We start from the raw sequence: 18,385 nt of genomic DNA on the forward strand, positions 1-18,385 counted from the left end.
GGATGGATGGATAAATGGATGGATGGATGGATGGATGGATAAATGGGTGGATGGATGGATAAATGGATGGATGGATAAATGGATGGATGGATGGATGGATTGATAGATGGATGGATGGATGGATGGATGGATGGATGGATAAATGGGTGGATGGATGGATGGATGGATGGATGGATGGATGGATGGATGGATGGATGGATGGATGGAACTATGAAAAAAACTGCGACTTATAGTCCGGAAAATACGGTACATGAATATAAAAAAGTACATTTAAGTAAAGTTTAGATCGCACATGTAGTTAAGAGAGTCGTCGGCATAAAGCAGAGCGTGAGTGTAAAACCACTGCACACACACACACTCACACACTGCTGGAAATGATTTCTCAATGAATACACGACGGACAGGCGGCTTAAGGAAGTTGTCTGTTGCCTGCGGCCACGACGTCCACCGGAGGGTTGAGGGACACTCAATTAAACACCTTCTGTAGATGAGCGAGGAGAAAGGGATTTTTCTTTTTTTTTCTCTCTATATAACCGAGTCGACCTGATGTGGGAGGCAGAGGGTCAAGAGGAAGCCTGGAGCGTTTTCAGCTGCACAGAAGTTTTCCTCGGACTTCGCCCGCAGTGCTTTCACACTCATTGGTGTGAGGTTGGGAATAGATCGGACAAATTTCGACGTTCGTTCTCAATGTCTTTCCCTCTCTCGCCACGAGCCAACACATTTGGAAGCTTCACTTCACTTTTGGTTTCTTTCGAGGAAGTGTTGAGTTTGGAAGCAGCAACTGACGCAGGTGGAAGTTATTTTTCAGGAATTATACTTTTGATTTACGGTTGAATCGTGTGATGAATTGATTATAATTAACCGCAGTCAATACTTAGAACTTAACTCTTTTATAAAATCCTTTTCTTTTTGTTTGAGTTGTCGGTGTGAAAACGACTGTCAGTCACATTCTGAAGCAAGTAAGTAAGTAATTGGTCCTGTCAATCAATACTTGTTTTCTCATCTGTTCACTTACATCACTTTATATAGACCTGGTGTATTTTATTTTTATTTACTAATGATTCTGACAAAAACTATCTTATAGTTCGACCAAAAATGAAAGCTTCACTCATTTTCTACTCATTTTCTAGTCACCCTCACAGGGTTGGGACTATTTTCATAGTAATCTGTTCTTTTTAGAGTTATAGACAAACATGTTTGTTCATTTTAATGTAGCGAATGGAGCTCAATTGTCTTCGTCTTCATCTTTGTCCAAAAAGACACTTAAAAACATCAAATACCTCCGTACTACGGATAGATGAATGGAATATGGTTTTATACAGTAGGATAGAAAATATATGATAGATATGATGCGATAGATACTACACAATAGATGCAGTACAATACAATAGTACAATAGTAGATATGATACAATACGATAGATAGAATATGATGCAATACGATTTACAGAATACGGAACAACACAAGGATAGAAAATATACCACAAATATGATACAACAGATACCTTATGATAGTTACTGGTGATGTGTCGACGAAGCTTAATGAAACAGTGCCATTATTTTCAGAGTCCACTAGATGGCGCTCTTTGAAGTAGTTCCCCTTGTTTTGAACAACTGTTCTAACGAAACATAACATCATTTTTTAACTACTGACATCTAAACAACACAACACTGTTTCATGAAGCTTCATCAACACATCACTAATAGTTACCATACGATAGATACGATGCGATGGATAATGTAGCGACTGGAGCTCAGTTGTCTTCGTCCAAAAAGACACTTAAAAACATCAAAACACCTCCATACTGCTCGTCTGTAACGTCCCTCTTGTAACGTACATTTTTGCCTATATTTAATAATAAGGTAAGGTAACTGTATTGATCCCTCAGGAGGTCTCCTTCGGGAAGTTGTTTTTTTCCAAAATAAAGCAATTTTCATAAAAATAAATCAAAATAAAATAAGAACAAGAACAAATAGAAATAAAGAGAAAGAACAAGATGATACAATCTAAGTCTAAAGATAAAGACAAAGAACATAGATCAAAGAAAAACAACAAAGACAAAGGATACAAAGACTAACATAGAACAGAACATCCAGAGACTTTCACTCCACTCCTGCCTCCAAACTCAGAATTTTACAATTGAATAGCCCAAATATAAATAAATGTATCTATCCGTTTTAAGAATATCTTTACTGCACTAGGTTTATTGTTTTGTGACTAATGCTCAGTTTCAATAGTCATCTGGTCAACAACCTAGGTTATTATTGTCAAGGCTGTTTTTCTTACAAATCATGAGATATAAAGACACCAGTGGTTAAGATAAGATAAGCAAAATAGCTTATCGATGTTAAAAATCATACGTAGGCTTCGGACAACAGTAAAACGATGTTGAAGGAACAATAGATAGACAAGGACAAACACAGGAATAAAATATATATTGAGGCTCCAACAATGAAAATAATCCTTCGATCAGACTCGTACTAACAGCTACGAACAGCTCGCTAACCTTACGTTATGATTACGTTTCTTGTAAACTGGATAAGCGCGAGAATTATATCGATGATTACTACAATTGTAGTTCGATCCCAGTTGGAGCAGCTCCTCAACGTTCCCTCTCACTTGAGTAGAAGTCTGTGTCTCTTCAGAGCAGCGGGACTTTTGAAGGGTCTGGTGTAGAGTTTGTTGGATGCGACTGGTGTCAGAGTCGCATCCGGCAGCATCAGGCGAGAGCGCGAAGGATGCTGTGGCGGCAGCGAAGCGCGGCGTTCCCAGACTTTTCCCCGGTCGCTCCCACTGTTATCTGCGACACAGCAGGCGAGCTGATGAGGCTCAGGTACACCGAGCTCCGCTCTCGAATCATGCAAAGTTTCCTCAGCCTCGCATGGAAGAGCCCACGGCTGCTGGAATATTCAGAGAAACTGAGAAGATCCAGTTGAGCTATGAAGCCGTGAAAAATGTCTGTTACAACATTTTGTAGATGAGGTTAATAAATATTAGATACAATTGATATGTTTGTTGCTGCTTCGTAGTAGTTCAGTTTTCAAGTTACTGCAATTATCTGATTATAGTGTTCCTTAATACACTGGAAAAAAACAAGATTTTTTATTCTTCTTGGATTGATTCAGTTCTTTACGCTGCCGTCTCCAGCATCGATTCATATATGCCACTCCTGTTGTTCCTGCAGACCTTAACTTGTAATTTTTTTAAAATTATTAGATCATTCTTAATACTATATTATTAACACAAATACTAAAATGTATTATCCACTCTAATAGATTTTTAAAAAACTTTTAAATTAAATAAATACTTTTTTTCCGAACAGTACCTGTTACATGGCTGTATAAAAAAGTCTGAGCTGTCTTACTTATTCTATAAGATTTTGTATTCTTTTTGGATTGAGTCAGTTCTTTACGCTGCCGTCTCCAGCATTGATTGCACTAGATGCCACTCCTGCAGACCTTAACTCATATTTTTTATTTCAATTATCAGATAATTCTTAACGCTAGATTATTACTAAACTATTTAAATGTATTATCCAGCCTTATTAAATTTCTTTATTACTTTTTAATTAAATAAATACTTTTTTTTCGGAACAGTACCTGTAACATGGCTGTATAAAAAAGTCCGAGCTGTCTTTCTTATTCTATAAGATTCTGTATTCTTTTTGGATCGAGTCAGTTCTTTACGCTGCCGTCTCCAGCATTGATTCCACTAGAGGCCACTCCTGTGGTTCCTGCATTTTGTTTTTTTAATTATTAGATAATTCTTAATACTATATTATTATTAAACTATTAAAAAAATGATATTCCAGTCGTATTATTTTTAAACTTTCTATTAAAAAATGTTACTCTTACCTGTAACCTGCTAATCCTTTCTTTTTCTTTTTTCTTTTTTTTTGACTCAACTATCATCCACCAATTTTTCTTCCAAATCAAATTTCCTGCATCTTCAGATTTGGTCTCTTTCCCTCTTTCACTTCTTCAAAAAACCTTTTTCTCTTCCTTCTAAAAAAGGGTGAGTTTCAGTGCAATAGCTCTTGTTCCCCTTTGAGACCCAAAAGTGTCGCCTGGTCTGAGAGATGTTGACAGTTTTCTTCTGTTTTTTGTCATCTTTTTTTCATCTTCTTCTGACCCGTCAATTCTGTCAACTTTCTTCTCAACTTTCATCAGATGTGCCACCATTTGAAAATGTGCTCAGCTCCAAGTATTAATATTATCCTTCCAAAGTTTTTGATAATGGTCTTCAAAAAAAAAAAGTAAAAACCTCTTTTTTTTAACACCTTGTTCGGATCATTAGGAGGATACGAGTCAGAGCGCGGGGGATTTTGGAGACGGAGAAAAGGAGGAAAGGATGCATTAGTTGGATGATTACAATACATCAACTTCAAGATCGTGATTAGAGGAGCCGGAGAACGTAACGATCATCGCTCCAGCCGAGGACGTATCGATTCACTCATCTCTGGTTTACAAGATTGACCCTGGAGCCCGGAGTTAAACCAGAGTTCACTCGCTCGCTTGCTGAGAATTTTCCAAATCAGACAACTGACAGGACTCGTGCTTCCTCCGGTTTGAATAAATGTTTCACTCGTGTTGTGTATCCCAGATTCGTCATAACTTTTTTAACATCAAACTCTCACTTAGGAGTCGACAGACTGTTCTGTAGAGCAGCGAGAAAAGATCTGGGTCGAGAAAACCTGACGTACTTTCCTGGTGAAATAGAGTCTCAATGAGGAAGAAGCTGCTGTTTATGATGGATTTTATTTATTTTATTTTATTCTTTAAGTTAATTTCTTATGGAAGTTTGTCAGCGTCATCAGAATATTTAATGGTTGAATGTTATTATGTTTAATTTTATTGTTTTGTAGCATTTATTGATTTTAATATTCAATAATTTATATTTGTTACATTAGTATGAATGTATTTATCTTATAATCGAATAAAAACATCAGTAAATTATCAAAAATAAATTCTCAAAGTGAATTTCTTATGGAATTTTATCAGTGTCATCTGAATATTGGACAGTTGAATTTGACCTTTAATTAATTTCATAATTGAATTCAATCATTAATTTATAAATAGATTGAATACGTATGTATTGAATAAATAATTTCATTTTTTTTCATAGTAAGGTTAACTATTTTATTGAATAATTAAATTCAATATTTTCATTTAAAAAAAACAACAAAAAAAAATCTGTATATTCTCAAAATAAATGCTTTTGTTTTACACATAGATTTTAAAATTGATATTCCGTTAATTCAAAAATACATTTTCTGTTGCTCCTAAGCTTTGGAACGATCTTCTCTCTCTTTGCTCTTGATGGATCTACTGACTCCTTTAAGAAACATCTTAAGACGTTTCTATTTGTTCAGGCTTTTCCTTGAATTTCTCGAACTCCTGTGTTGTTCTCAGTACTATCTTGATCTTTAAAGTATGTACTTTTTTGAGTATTGTTTTGATTGTCTAAGCGCTTTGTGACTCTGGTCTCGAAAAGCGCTATATAAATAAATATTACTTACTTACTTACTTACTTACATTTTCAAAACTCCATATACTTTAGTTCGAAGCCTTTTAAATTCCGAGTCATTTGCTGCCGTTATTCTATCCTTGCTGTCTCACCTGCAGTTCATACAAATCTCTGCAGTGAGAATTCTGAGCCGCTCTAGTAGAAGAACTCACATTACCCCGATCCTTAAAACTCTGCATTGGCTCCCTTGTTTCAGCATCTATTTAAAAAAATATGGCTCCTACTTTCAAGTTTTATTATATCCACATTTTTATATTGAATACAGTTTTAGCTGATACATGCAGTATCGACCAATCACGACCTCCTTGTTGAAACATGTTTAAAGGCAACGATAGAAGATTCTGGCAGAGGAAGTGCTTCAGTGGGTAACTAGAAAATCTGTGAGGCTGTAATTGGACATTGTTATATTAAAGAACATCAATCACATGATTTAACAGCAGATCCGTGGCAAAGAGGGGGTTGAGAATCGGGCAAACTCAACGGACTCTGGGGCGAAAGCAACTCAAGCTGCCGAGAAAAGCTTTAAACAACGTCTACTTATCGTGGAAAAAAAACCCACTCCTTATTTCTAACTTATTTCATTTAATACCTGCTTCTATTCAACACCGCTCTCAGACAGTTTCATCCTACCGTCGGCGCCCCCTGCGGACGAGCGACCTCCGATTTCTCCCGCGTTTCCAGTTGGCCGTGTTAAATCCTCCTCTCTGAATCGCGCTTTGGTGGCGACCGCTTCCTCGCCCTCCTCGTGACTCTTCATTAAAATTCCACAGCCTGCAGTCGTCGCCCGTTTTAATGTTTCATCTGTAATCGTTGCTGCTCCTGCTGGACGCGGAGATGCATGGCTGCGCAGATTCGGCGTGGCAGCCCCGACCCGACGGTTCCGTTTGTCGAACCCCTTGTAGGAAAATGTGTCGATGGCGGCGTCTTGCGTCGGGGGGGGGGAGGGGGGTTTAGTTGCGACGACAACTCCCGGAGATATAAAGTGAAAATTAGCCCCGGATGCGGCATCGCCGGGAGGCCCCGGGGGTCCATTAATAACAAGACGTGACCGTGCATCATTCATGCCGCTCCGAGTGGTCCGATTGTTTCTGAAGGGTCTGGGTTGAAATAGCCGGAAGCGTTCCCTAATTAATGGCCTTTTCTCGCTGCAAAATTAATTGCCTTCCCATCGAGGAGTCCCACATCTTTCAGACGGGGTTAAGGTCTCGGACGCTGACGGCCCTCACGCGGAGAACAAGGGGGCTATCAAACGGTGAGGAGGAAAACACCGAGGAGCCGTCGGGAGGAAACAATGGGAGATGCAGAGTGTGGGGAAAGGGTGAGTGGATGATTGAGACAAGCAATCAGCCTCTCTGCGGGGAACAGAGGGCGAGGCGGGGGGTTGTTGCCTGCGGTTACACCGCTAAGTGTACCACTCGCTCGCCTTTCCCCGCCTCGCAAACGGATCAATAGACGAGTGGAGTGTGGCTGGAAGGTTCTGGCTCGCACTCCGACACACCCTCTTAATCCACTACGTGATAACCTGTGCCGCACAGGGTGAAAAAAACCCCCCGAAAAACTGGCTCCAAATGCCTGATGCAGAAGCTTTTTTTTTCTCCTCTCATTAGTTACTATGGCGACTGCATCCCCATCTTATGGTATTTGCATATCCAAAAATCTTGGGAATATATTGATCCCTTAGGCGGAAGTTTCCCGGGGTAGGACAGATGGAGCTGTGTGGGCTGGATCAGGAGAACATGTTCCGACAGCGAATATCATGATCGTGACCGTCCACTCTGATATTTTGGCAGCGTTTTTTTTTCCTCAAAGTGATTTTTTTTTTGCCTAAATACACTGCAGCACTCGCACGGCTGCAGTGCACCAGAATAATCAGATGCAAGGGGAAAATCCCACAGTGAGAATGGAGGGGTTTTAGCAAATGAACGGCGGATAATGAGATTAACTACGTGTTGATCTCGGAGACGAGTGACGTCTTTTCTCGCAACTCTCTGTGGGGGAGAATCTCACGACTTGTTCTTGACAATCCTTAGGACCCTTTCCTTCATTTTAAAACACTTCAAAAGATGGTTTCTTTTTTTTGATTGGGTTAAAGATAAAGATCTGTATCGTTTAGGTTAAATATGCTACAGTTTTCTTTTCCCAAAAAAGTTTTTAAGTACTAACGTGTTGAATCAAGTGTCTCTTAAATGAAGACTCTATTGTATCATCAGTGTGTGTTTGTACAAAACCCTCTTTTCATTGAAATATTGACATTTGAAAAAGATCTTAAGCTCCGCCCACGGAAAGCACTTTCTGGAGCTGAAACTTTGTTGACCATAACCACGCCCACTCTGCTCTGATTGGTCAAGCGTGGAGGTTTGTCACTGTGTGTCATCAATCCAGGAAGTCTCCACCTTCAAAGGACTCGTCTAAAAACAAAGCGGGGCATAAATACAATCCCGCTCTTGTAACCTCTCATTCGCCCAGATTTCTGACGGGGGATAACTTTAATAAACTCCAAAAGCATTATTTCAAAATGTTTTATTTCTAAAATTTCTATATAACTTGTTTGATTTTGGAAGTGCTTCCATCGTAACATATTTATTGATAGCTTTACACATTTACAGATATAAATATGATTCTATAATATTTTTTTTGAGGCAAAATGTTGTTGACTTAAAGCATATGTCAGTATATTCATTATTTTAATGAAGGTACTACAGTTTATGTCAGAACCAATTCCATTAAGGCACTAAGGGGTTATATCGATCCTTAAACTTACTTAAAAAAAAACTTAAAAAAAAAAAAATCTCAAAAGGGGCGAAACACAACACAAAAGAGGATGTGTCTCGCCTGCAGTTGATACAAAACTCTTCAGCAAGAATTCTGAGCCGCTCTAGTAGAAGAACTCACATTTCTCTGATCCTTAAAACTCTTCACTGGCTTCCAGTTTCTTTCAGGATCAGCTTACAATTCTGGTTCTTACTTTCAGATCTATTCATGGTAAGACCTTCCATCAGTGATCTGATCCAGACTTACACCCCAGCTCGGGCTCTGAGGTCTGTGATTCAGAATCTACAGATGGTTCCTGAACTTCAGGACCAGAGGAGAGAAATCCTTCCAGACTGTTGCTCCTAAGCTTTGGAACCATCTCTGTGTTTGATGATCTACTGACTCCTTCAAGAAACATCTGTGTTTGATGATCTACTGACTCCTTCAAGAAACATCTGTGTTTGATGATCTACTGACTCCTTCAAGTAACATCTCAAGACACTCTTATTGGGAATGTTTTTCTAAATTATCTTGGGGCTGATTTGTTTGTTTTCTAGTTTGTCTTGATTTGTATGTATCTTAACTATGAATATTCTTGTTGTTAAAGAGCTCGTGACCTTGGTCTGAGAAAGGCGCTTAAGAAATAACTTACAAAACAGTCAGTATTTCACTCCTGAAAATGAAGTCACTGCATCTTCACGTCCACAAGATTTTTCTTTTCTTTTTCCCTGGTACCTCCATCCCCAATATTCCTGGTCCAATCATCTCCTAACTTTGCCCCTCAGACATCCTCATTTCTGATCTCATCTTTTCTCGATGATTACCTTCGTATCTTCACCGTCGGCTGTCCAGGGGGTGCGAAAAAAGGAATAGAAAAATAACAAAGTCTGTGTTACAAGTTTATAGATGAGGTACTTAAATCAAACGAAACGAACCCTTCTCTTCACAGTCGACTTCCAGCCAGTGTTCAAGAATACGATCTGTAATTCCGGAGCAGGAAGTCAGGAGTGGAAGATAAACATCGACGGTGCGAATGCAAATGAGACGTACACGGAGCTTCGGCCGACTTCGGCATAATAGGGGAAGTCTTACTTTTAACTCTTGCAATTAAACTTCCTCCTCCTGGCAAATTTGCCGAAGTGATACGATGTAACTATTGTTCGGGAAAGAAAGGGAGAGGAACCATCCTCCTCATTTACTCGGAATTAACTGACTTTTTTTTTCATCTTCCCACCGCTTGGATATTAATCTGTCAGACAGCAAATATTATCTCTCCATCTTCGGCGCCCCAACATGGGAGAATGTTTATGATGAGTAAACATTATCAGTGTTTTAATTAACAGATCCCATACTTGCATTGATCCGTGGGAAATATCAATTGCTTTGCTTTATTTAATTAGTCTATATCTTTGCCCTTTGTGTCACGAGGGTTGATGGAGCCTCACGCCTCGCAAATTAATCTTCATCAGCCGAGGACTCGGAACGCAGCATGACTGGAATTAGAAAAAGTCAAAGATCTTGATTTATTGATTTATTTGTTTTCTGCTCACAGTTCTGCCTCACGATGGTTACATAACGCTGCAGTCGAGAATGGCCTCAACCTTCTAGAATGGAACATTTTCTCAATTATTTTAGGTGATTCTGTTTTGCTCATTTAATTATTTTTCATACAGTCCAACCGTTTCTTCTCATTCCTGTCGGAAAAATGAAGCTTTCAAGATTCATCCAGTGGAATTCCTTCTGGTTGTTCATGACAGTAATGAGTTGTCACTCTCTGTGGTGCACGGTGGGCGTTTCTTTCTCTTCCATGCATCGCGTTGTGCGAGTTCCAGTCTCAACTGTTTTTTTTTACCCATTTATCTCATTGACATCGTCACCTTTTCAATAGTTTTCATAAAAACAGTCTTCAGACTTCCCTGAGATGAAAGAGGTCCAAACCTTTTTATCCTAAATCGACTATTCCCGGGAGAATACCGAGGAGCTTCCACACCAAGCAGGAGACATGTGGCGCCTCCAACCCTATTCTGTCGAGTTGTTTTAACCAATGAGCGTGCTCACCGCCTCGCAGTGGGCGGAGCCATCATAAGATAGCACTTCAAAGCTTGGAGGCAAAGGTGGACTGCAGTTGATTCAGAACTCTGCAGCGAGGATTCTGACCCGCTCTAGTAGAAGAACTCACATTTCTCCGATCCTTAAAACTCTTCACTGGCTTCCAGTTTCTTTCAGGATCAACTTTAAAATTCTGGTTCTTACTTTCAGATCTATTCATGGTCATGCTCCTCCTTCCATCACTGATCTGATCCAGACTTACACCCCAGCTCGGGCTCTGAGGTCTGTGGATCAGAATCTACTGATGGTTCCTGAACACGGTTCAGGACCAGAGGAGAGAAATCCTTCCAGACTGTTGCAAGAAACATCTTAAGACGTTTTTATTTGTTTAGGTTGTCTTTTCCTTGATTTTCTGGAACACCTGTTGTGTTATCAGTTTAACTTGTCCTTTAAATTATATACTTTATTGAATATTTTTTAAGTGCTTTGTGTCCCTGGTCTGGAAAAGCGCTATATAAATAAAAATGACTTACTTACTTACTTACTAGACACACAGAAAAGATCTGGACTTTGTTCACGGACCATGAAACAATCTTCCGGACCAACATACCGTGTTAAGACCTTGACACACTGCGCCGATTATCGGCGTCTGGCGCCTTCGGGCAGTCGGCGCCCCGAGTCCCTGTGGTGTGTCACCCCCAGTCGGCAGTCGGCGTCCTGATTCGGACGAAAAAAAATAGGTGGGCGTTCAGTCTGGAGTCGAGAGTCTGGTTCAGTCTGATTGGTCGAGTGCTAGGTTTAGCTCGTGAATGAAACGGAAGTGACTATTGTAAACCAGCAGCGATGGCGTCAATGAAACGACACTTTTATAGAAAATTCACATCAATATTATCATGTGAAAGAAGCAGATCAAGGCAGAGCAGAGATGGTGATCCGGTCCTTTCACATGCAAACATTATCATAACATTGGACACATCTCATCACCTCCTGCTCCAGGAACTCATTCATTGACGTTAATGTCTTGAATCGTTGTTCACATGCAACCTTTTCATGTGTCGCCTTCATCTCAACATTTGTATCACCGAGTCTGATTCATGGTCATGTTGTGCTCATAATAATGCACACTATTGTTGACATGACTTTAATGAACATTCTAGATCATCACAACTATTTCCCTATATCTTGCTCGACACATACGGAAAAAAGCCCTCGGAGCTGCTGCTGTGAGATCCAGGTTTTTTCTTTCTTCAACGTCTTTCTTCCACAGCAAGAAGACCAAAGGCTGACGATGCCAGTCGCTTTATTTCCCTGTCGTTATCCATCAAATTTTTTATTTCATCTTTCGTTCAACGGGTGAAAATACCGACCGTTTTCGACTAGTCCCAGAGCACTTCGGGTTTTCGCTTCTCTCTGGCGTCACGTGCTGCAGAACGTACACTTTTGCCGACAGTTTCTTGGGCGTGTACGAGGCATTTTGTTCGATGGACGAGGCCAGAATACACTGGACTGCCCGACGCTCAACAGTCAGTGGTGCGTCAAGGACTTTAGCTAACATTCAGAGTTTCTACCCCGAAAACAGTACGTACAAATGAAGAAAGAACTCACTGACGCCAGAAAAGAAAAGCCTTTTCTTTCATTCATGACGAACTATTTGCTTTCGAAATTCCTGCTCAGTACAAATGTAAAATACCTCCTGGTGTGAAGAGAAGCTTAATCTCGGTAATTGATTTACTTTCATTAGATTTGTTCTCAACAAGCAGCCGGGGGTCTCAGCACCCTGGTTATTTGTAAGGAATGTTTGCTAGAGCCATGTTCAAAGGTGTTAACAAGAGTGTAAAGAATTTATTTTTAAGGTTCAGCACTTGATATGGTAACCTCGGCTAGCCTTGTCTTCGTCGTTGTGTTCCTGTTAAAATAGTTGTTTAGTTTCCTGTTCTTGTAATCGTTGCGTATTAACCGGGGAAAGACGGGACTTTGCAACATGGTTGTTCGTTTTATTTTATCTTTTATAATATAGGAACAATTAAATACAAATGAGTCTATCATCCTTTAAAAAGAGCAACCACAGTGTGTGTAATCTTCGAATGTTGTTTTTCTTATTAATCTTATTAACAAACAACAAAATAATGGAGGAGCCACAACATTGCAGTTGCCATTTTCTGGCACAGGGGGGTGCCAGAAACCATATTTTTAATCAAGTGTATTGCGGCTTTAAACTGCGTAAAGTGTAACTTCCTAAAATATCCTATTTTTAGAGTTGGTTACATTTGAAAAACTTTATTAAGTCAAGTCAAATTTATGTTTTTCAAGTTGAACTTGATTTTATTAAGTTGCTGTAGCTCCAAAAATATGACGCACACCTTTGCAGTCTTTTTTTGACATGAAAACCAAGGTGTCGCTAGTTGAGCAAGTTGAAGATTAAGCTTCTCTTGATAGTCTTTTTTGATCGTTTAAGCGAAAGCTTTTTTCCATCTGTTCAGAAAAGTCTCTGCCTTGTCGTGTGTTGTGTTGTCACTTAACAAGATTCATCCGAGTCTCATTCTCGTCGAACAGGGTCGTGGAAAAACACTTGCCACTCCCACATCGTTACTTTTCTAGACTTTTATCTTAAATCCAACAACATGTGGACATGAGATTTTCATTAAAACCTCTCATCCAGTCGTCAACATGAAGGCAGGAATCTGTGGGAGAAACACAGATTTCTCTTCAGATGGTTCTGGTTCAAAGCCCAAAACTCTGTCAAAGATTACACTTAATTCTCCACTGGTTTAGAGAGTTTTAGTGAAATAAGTTGACTTTAAAAATGTCTTTCCTCTCCATGGGCTTCAGGACTGAGAGATGTGATCCTCTGTTGGGCCGAGATGATCAGGAGCCTCGGAGCTGGATCATCTCTCATGTGTGTGTTTGGATTATATGTTTGACTTTGATTAATACACACTTTTCTACGACGAGGAGAATCACAAATGTTCCAAAGTATCTCTGTAGGAAAGTTTGAACATACTTTCTTGTAAAGAACGAAAGCTCTCGTTTTCTTTAATCACTGTTTTCAGGGGAAATATGGCCCTTTTGTTTTGTCACTTTTGAGTCGCCGTGCTGCTGTTTTTATCCTTCCGCCTCGAGCCACAGCAACAGTTGCTGTTTGTTTAGGCGATCTGCTGGTTGTTGTTATTTAATGAAGCGTGATGTTGATTCTGGCAGACTTTGAACACAAGAATCAACACCTCTGAACAGAATGTTGTTTGATTGTTTTCACGATGTTGTTTCTTCTCAACCCACCTCTGCTCGAGCTTCGTCCTTGCAAATGTAATAGAAATAGAGACAGTTATCGAAGAGTTTTTCTAAAGTTTTTTTTTTCTAAAATCAAACATTTTTCAACTAAAATCAAACCATTTTCAACTAAAATCAAACATTTTTTTTAACTATAATCAAACAATTTTCAACTATAATCAAACAATGTTCAACTATAATCAAACCATTTTCAACTATAATCAAACAATTTTAAACTATAATCAAACAATTTTTAAACTATAATCAAACAATTTTCAACTATAATCAAACAAATTTCAACTTAAATCAAACAATTTTCAACTATAATCAAACAATTTTCAACTATAATCAAACACTTTTCAACTTAAATCAAACCATTTTCAACTAAAATCAAACAATTTTCAACTAAAATCAAACAATTTTCAACTAAAATCAAACAATTTTCAACTATAATCAAACAATTTTTATCTAAGATCAAACAATTTTCAACTATAATCAAACAATTTTTAAACTATAATCAAACAATTTTCAACTATAATCAAACAATTTTAAACTATAATCAAACAATTTTCAACTTAAATCAAACAATTTTCAACTTAAATCAAACAATTTTCAACTATAATCAAACAATTTTCAACTTAAATCAAACAATTTTCAACTATAATCAAACTATTTTCAAGTTAAATCAAACAATTTTCAAGTTAAATCAAACAATTTTCAACTTAAATCAAACAATTTTCAACTATAATCAAACAATTTTCAACTATAATCAAACAATTTTCAACTGTAATCAAACAATTTTCAACTTAAATCAAACAATTTTCAACTATAATCAAACAATTTTCAACTATAATCAAACAATTTTCAACTGTAATCAAACAATTTTCAACTTAAATCAAACAATTTTCAACTATAATCAAACTATTTTCAAGTTAAATCAAACAATTTTCAACTATAATCAAACAATTTTCAACTAAAATCAAACAATTTTGAACTATAATCAAACAATTTTCAACTTAAATCAAACCATTTTCAACTAAAATCAAACAATTTTCAACTGTAATCAAACAATTTTCAACTATAATCAAACAATTTTCAACTTAAATCAAACAATTTTAAACTATTATCAAACAATTTTCAACTATAATCAAACAATTTTCAACTAAAATCAAACAATTTTCAACTATAATCAAACAATTTTCAACTTAAATCAAACCATTTTCAACTAAAATCAAACAATTTTCAACTATAATCAAACAATTTTCAACTATAATCAAACAATTTTCAACTAAAATCAAACAATTTTCAACTATAATCAAACAATTTTCAACTTAAATCAAACCATTTTCAACTAAAATCAAACAATTTTCAACTAAAATCAAACAATTTTCAACTGTAATCAAACAATTTTCAACTATAATCAAACAATTTTCAACTTAAATCAAACAATTTTAAACTATTATCAAACAATTTCCAACTATAATCAAACAATTTTAAACTATAATCAAACAATTTTCAACTTAAATCAAACAATTTTCAACTTAAATCAAACAATTTTCAACTATAATCAAACAATTTTAAACTATAATCAAACAATTTTCAACTTAAATCAAACAATTTTCAACTTAAATCAAACAATTTTAAACTATTATCAAACAATTTTCAACTATAATCAAACAATTTTAAACTATAATCAAACAATTTTCAACTTAAATCAAACAATTTTCAACTTAAATCAAACAATTTTCAACTATAATCAAACAATTTTAAACTATAATCAAACAATTTTCAACTTAAATCAAACAATTTTCAACTTAAATCAAACAATTTTCAACTATAATCAAACCATTTTAAACTATAATCAAACAATTTTAAACTATAATCAAACAATTTTTAAACTATAATCAAACAAATTTAAACTATAATCAAACAATTTTCAACTATAATCAAACAAATTTCAACTATAATCAAACAATTTTCAACTATAATCAAACAATTTTTAAACTATAATCAAACAAATTTCAACTATAATCAAACAATTATCAACTATAATCAAACAATTTTCAACTTAAATCAAACAATTTTCAACTATAATCAAACCATTTTAAACTATAATCAAACAATTTTCAACTATAATCAAACAATTTTTAAACTATAATCAAACAAATTTAAACTATAATCAAACAATTTTCAACTTAAATCAAACAATTTTCAACTTAAATCAAACAATTTTCAACTATAATCAAACCATTTTAAACTATAATCAAACAATTTTAAACTATAATCAAACAATTTTTAAACTATAATCAAACAAATTTAAACTATAATCAAACAATTTTCAACTATAATCAAACAAATTTCAACTATAATCAAACAATTTTCAACTATAATCAAACAATTTTTAAACTATAATCAAACAAATTTCAACTATAATCAAACAATTATCAACTATAATCAAACAATTTTCAACTTAAATCAAACAATTTTCAACTATAATCAAACCATTTTAAACTATAATCAAACAATTTTCAACTATAATCAAACAATTTTTAAACTATAATCAAACAAATTTAAACTATAATCAAACAATTTTCAACTATAATCAAACAATTTTCAACTTGAATCAAACAATTTTCATCTATAATCAAACAATTTTCAACTTGAATCAAACAATCAAACAACACATCGTACACTTAAGAAAACAGGGGAAAAATAATTCATTATTTCTTTCTCTTATTCATACTTTCCTACTTCATGATATAATGAAATAAAACCAGCAAACGTTGGTCATGTTGCACGATATTGATTCAGAAGGAAACGATAATTTGACTGAATCTTGCAGCTCATGATACATGAACATGAAAGATTGTGTTGCCGTGTCTAGGATGACATCCTGCAGGTGTTGTCGACGCTTCATCCCTGCAGGTTGTGATGTTAATGTCTGTCGGAGTGAAGGATTAATCACAGCTGAGACCTGCTGTCTGAGTGCACATGAGCCCCCGGCTGAGGCTAACATTAGCATGCTAATCATCTGCTTTACAACCCACCTCTTATTTCCATCACGTGTCGTGAGTCAAGTTGTTTGTACACGTTCGTACCCCTGCTTTACGTCCATTTTGAGTATCTGTCTTCCACAGGTGTTGCAATCATTTTTTATTTTGACCTCTGCCAAGGAGGTCGTGATTTTGTTAGCATCTTTTTAATGTGTTTAACGTGTAATAAGATTCAATGTTGATTATTACACGAAAAAAACATGTTCTGGAGTTTTTTTCCAGACCAATGGAAAGGTTTCGTTATTCACTTGTATGGCTTTTAACTGCTGCTGCTCATCATTTTCAAAGAGGTAGAAAAACGATACAAATCCGAACACTAAAATGAATTAAAAAAAAACAAGTGTATTGTTGTTAATTTTATCTATTTTAAAGGGTTTTTTTGGAACATTTTTGGTTAACAATAATATTCTACATAGTTGTGGGTAGTTTTGATGGTCTGGACCAGCAAATACATGAAATGAATGAAAAACAAGTAAAAATACAGTAAAATAAGTGTTAATCTCAGTGGTTTTAACTTTGTAAGAGTTGAAGATGATGAAACAAACAGTGATGATCGAAGCGATTTGGAACTGAACTGAAATAAACTCTAGAATCTGAAGCAGAAATGTCCGACTACGTCTTAAAAACTAGTTTTGTAATAGTTATCAATGATTGATTTGGAATCATTAACTCGCACTCAATCTAAACTAATGTGTTGATGTGCGTGTGTGTTAATGTGATGTGTGACTCTATGTATCATCAGTGTGTGTGTGTACAAAACTCTCTTTTCATTGAAATATTTGTTTCCGTGTCTTCGGGTCACCTTGACCCAGAGGCAACACATGGAATACCACAAACACATTTGTTTCCGTGTTTTTTCGGGTCAACTTGACCCAGAGACAACACATGGAATACCTCAAACACATTTTTTTCCGTGTCATTGGGTCACCTTGACCCAGAGACAAAACATGGAATACCACAAACATATTTTTTACGTGTCTTCGGGTAACCTTGATCCAGGGACAAAACATGGGATACCACAAACACATTTGTTTCCGTGTCTTTTCCTGCCAACTTGACCCAGAGACAACACAAGGGATACCACAAACACATTTGTTTCCGTGTCTTCAGGTCACCTTGACCCAGAGACAACACAAGGGATACCTCAAACAATCTTGTTTCTGTGTCTTCTGGTCACCTTTACCCAGAGACAACACAAGGGATACCACAAACACATTTGTTTCCGTGTTTCTTCGGGTCACCTTGACCCAGAGACAACACAAGGGATACCACAAACAATCTTGTTTCCGTGTCTTCGGGTCACCTTGACCCAGAGAGAACACAAGGGATACCACAAACACATTTGTTTCCGTGTTTGGCTCACCTTGACCCAGAGACAACACAAGGGATACCACAAACAATCTTGTTTCCGTGTCTTCGGGTCACCTTGACCCAGAGACAACACATGAAATACCACAAACACATTTGTTTCTGTGTCTTTTCGGGTCACCTTGACCCAGAGACAACACAAGGGATACCACAAACACATTTGTTTCCGTGTTTGGCTCACCTTGACCCAGAGACAACACAAGGGATACCACAAACACATTTGTTTCCATGTCTTTTCGGGTCAACTTGACCCAGAGACAACACAAGAAGACGATACTTTTGATAACCCGGGAGCGTGGCTAAGCTAATGAAAGTGGTTAGAACCTCTTTTTGGAGTCGACACAATTATTGAGAAAGGTTTGATCAAATGG

General features: G+C 36.7%; 1 protein-coding gene across 2 annotated transcripts in view; it reads left to right on the top strand.

The window, feature by feature from the left end:
- arhgef10la (Rho guanine nucleotide exchange factor 10 like a) overlaps positions 1–18,385 on the top strand; it is a 218,917-nt gene that overhangs the window by 121,422 nt on the left and 79,110 nt on the right. The gene's annotated exons all lie outside the window — the stretch shown is intronic.

The sequence above is a fragment of the Callionymus lyra genome, chromosome 10, assembly GCF_982586985.1.
Source record: "Callionymus lyra chromosome 10, fCalLyr1.hap1.1, whole genome shotgun sequence".
NCBI classification, from domain to species: Eukaryota; Metazoa; Chordata; class Actinopteri; order Syngnathiformes; family Callionymidae; genus Callionymus; species Callionymus lyra.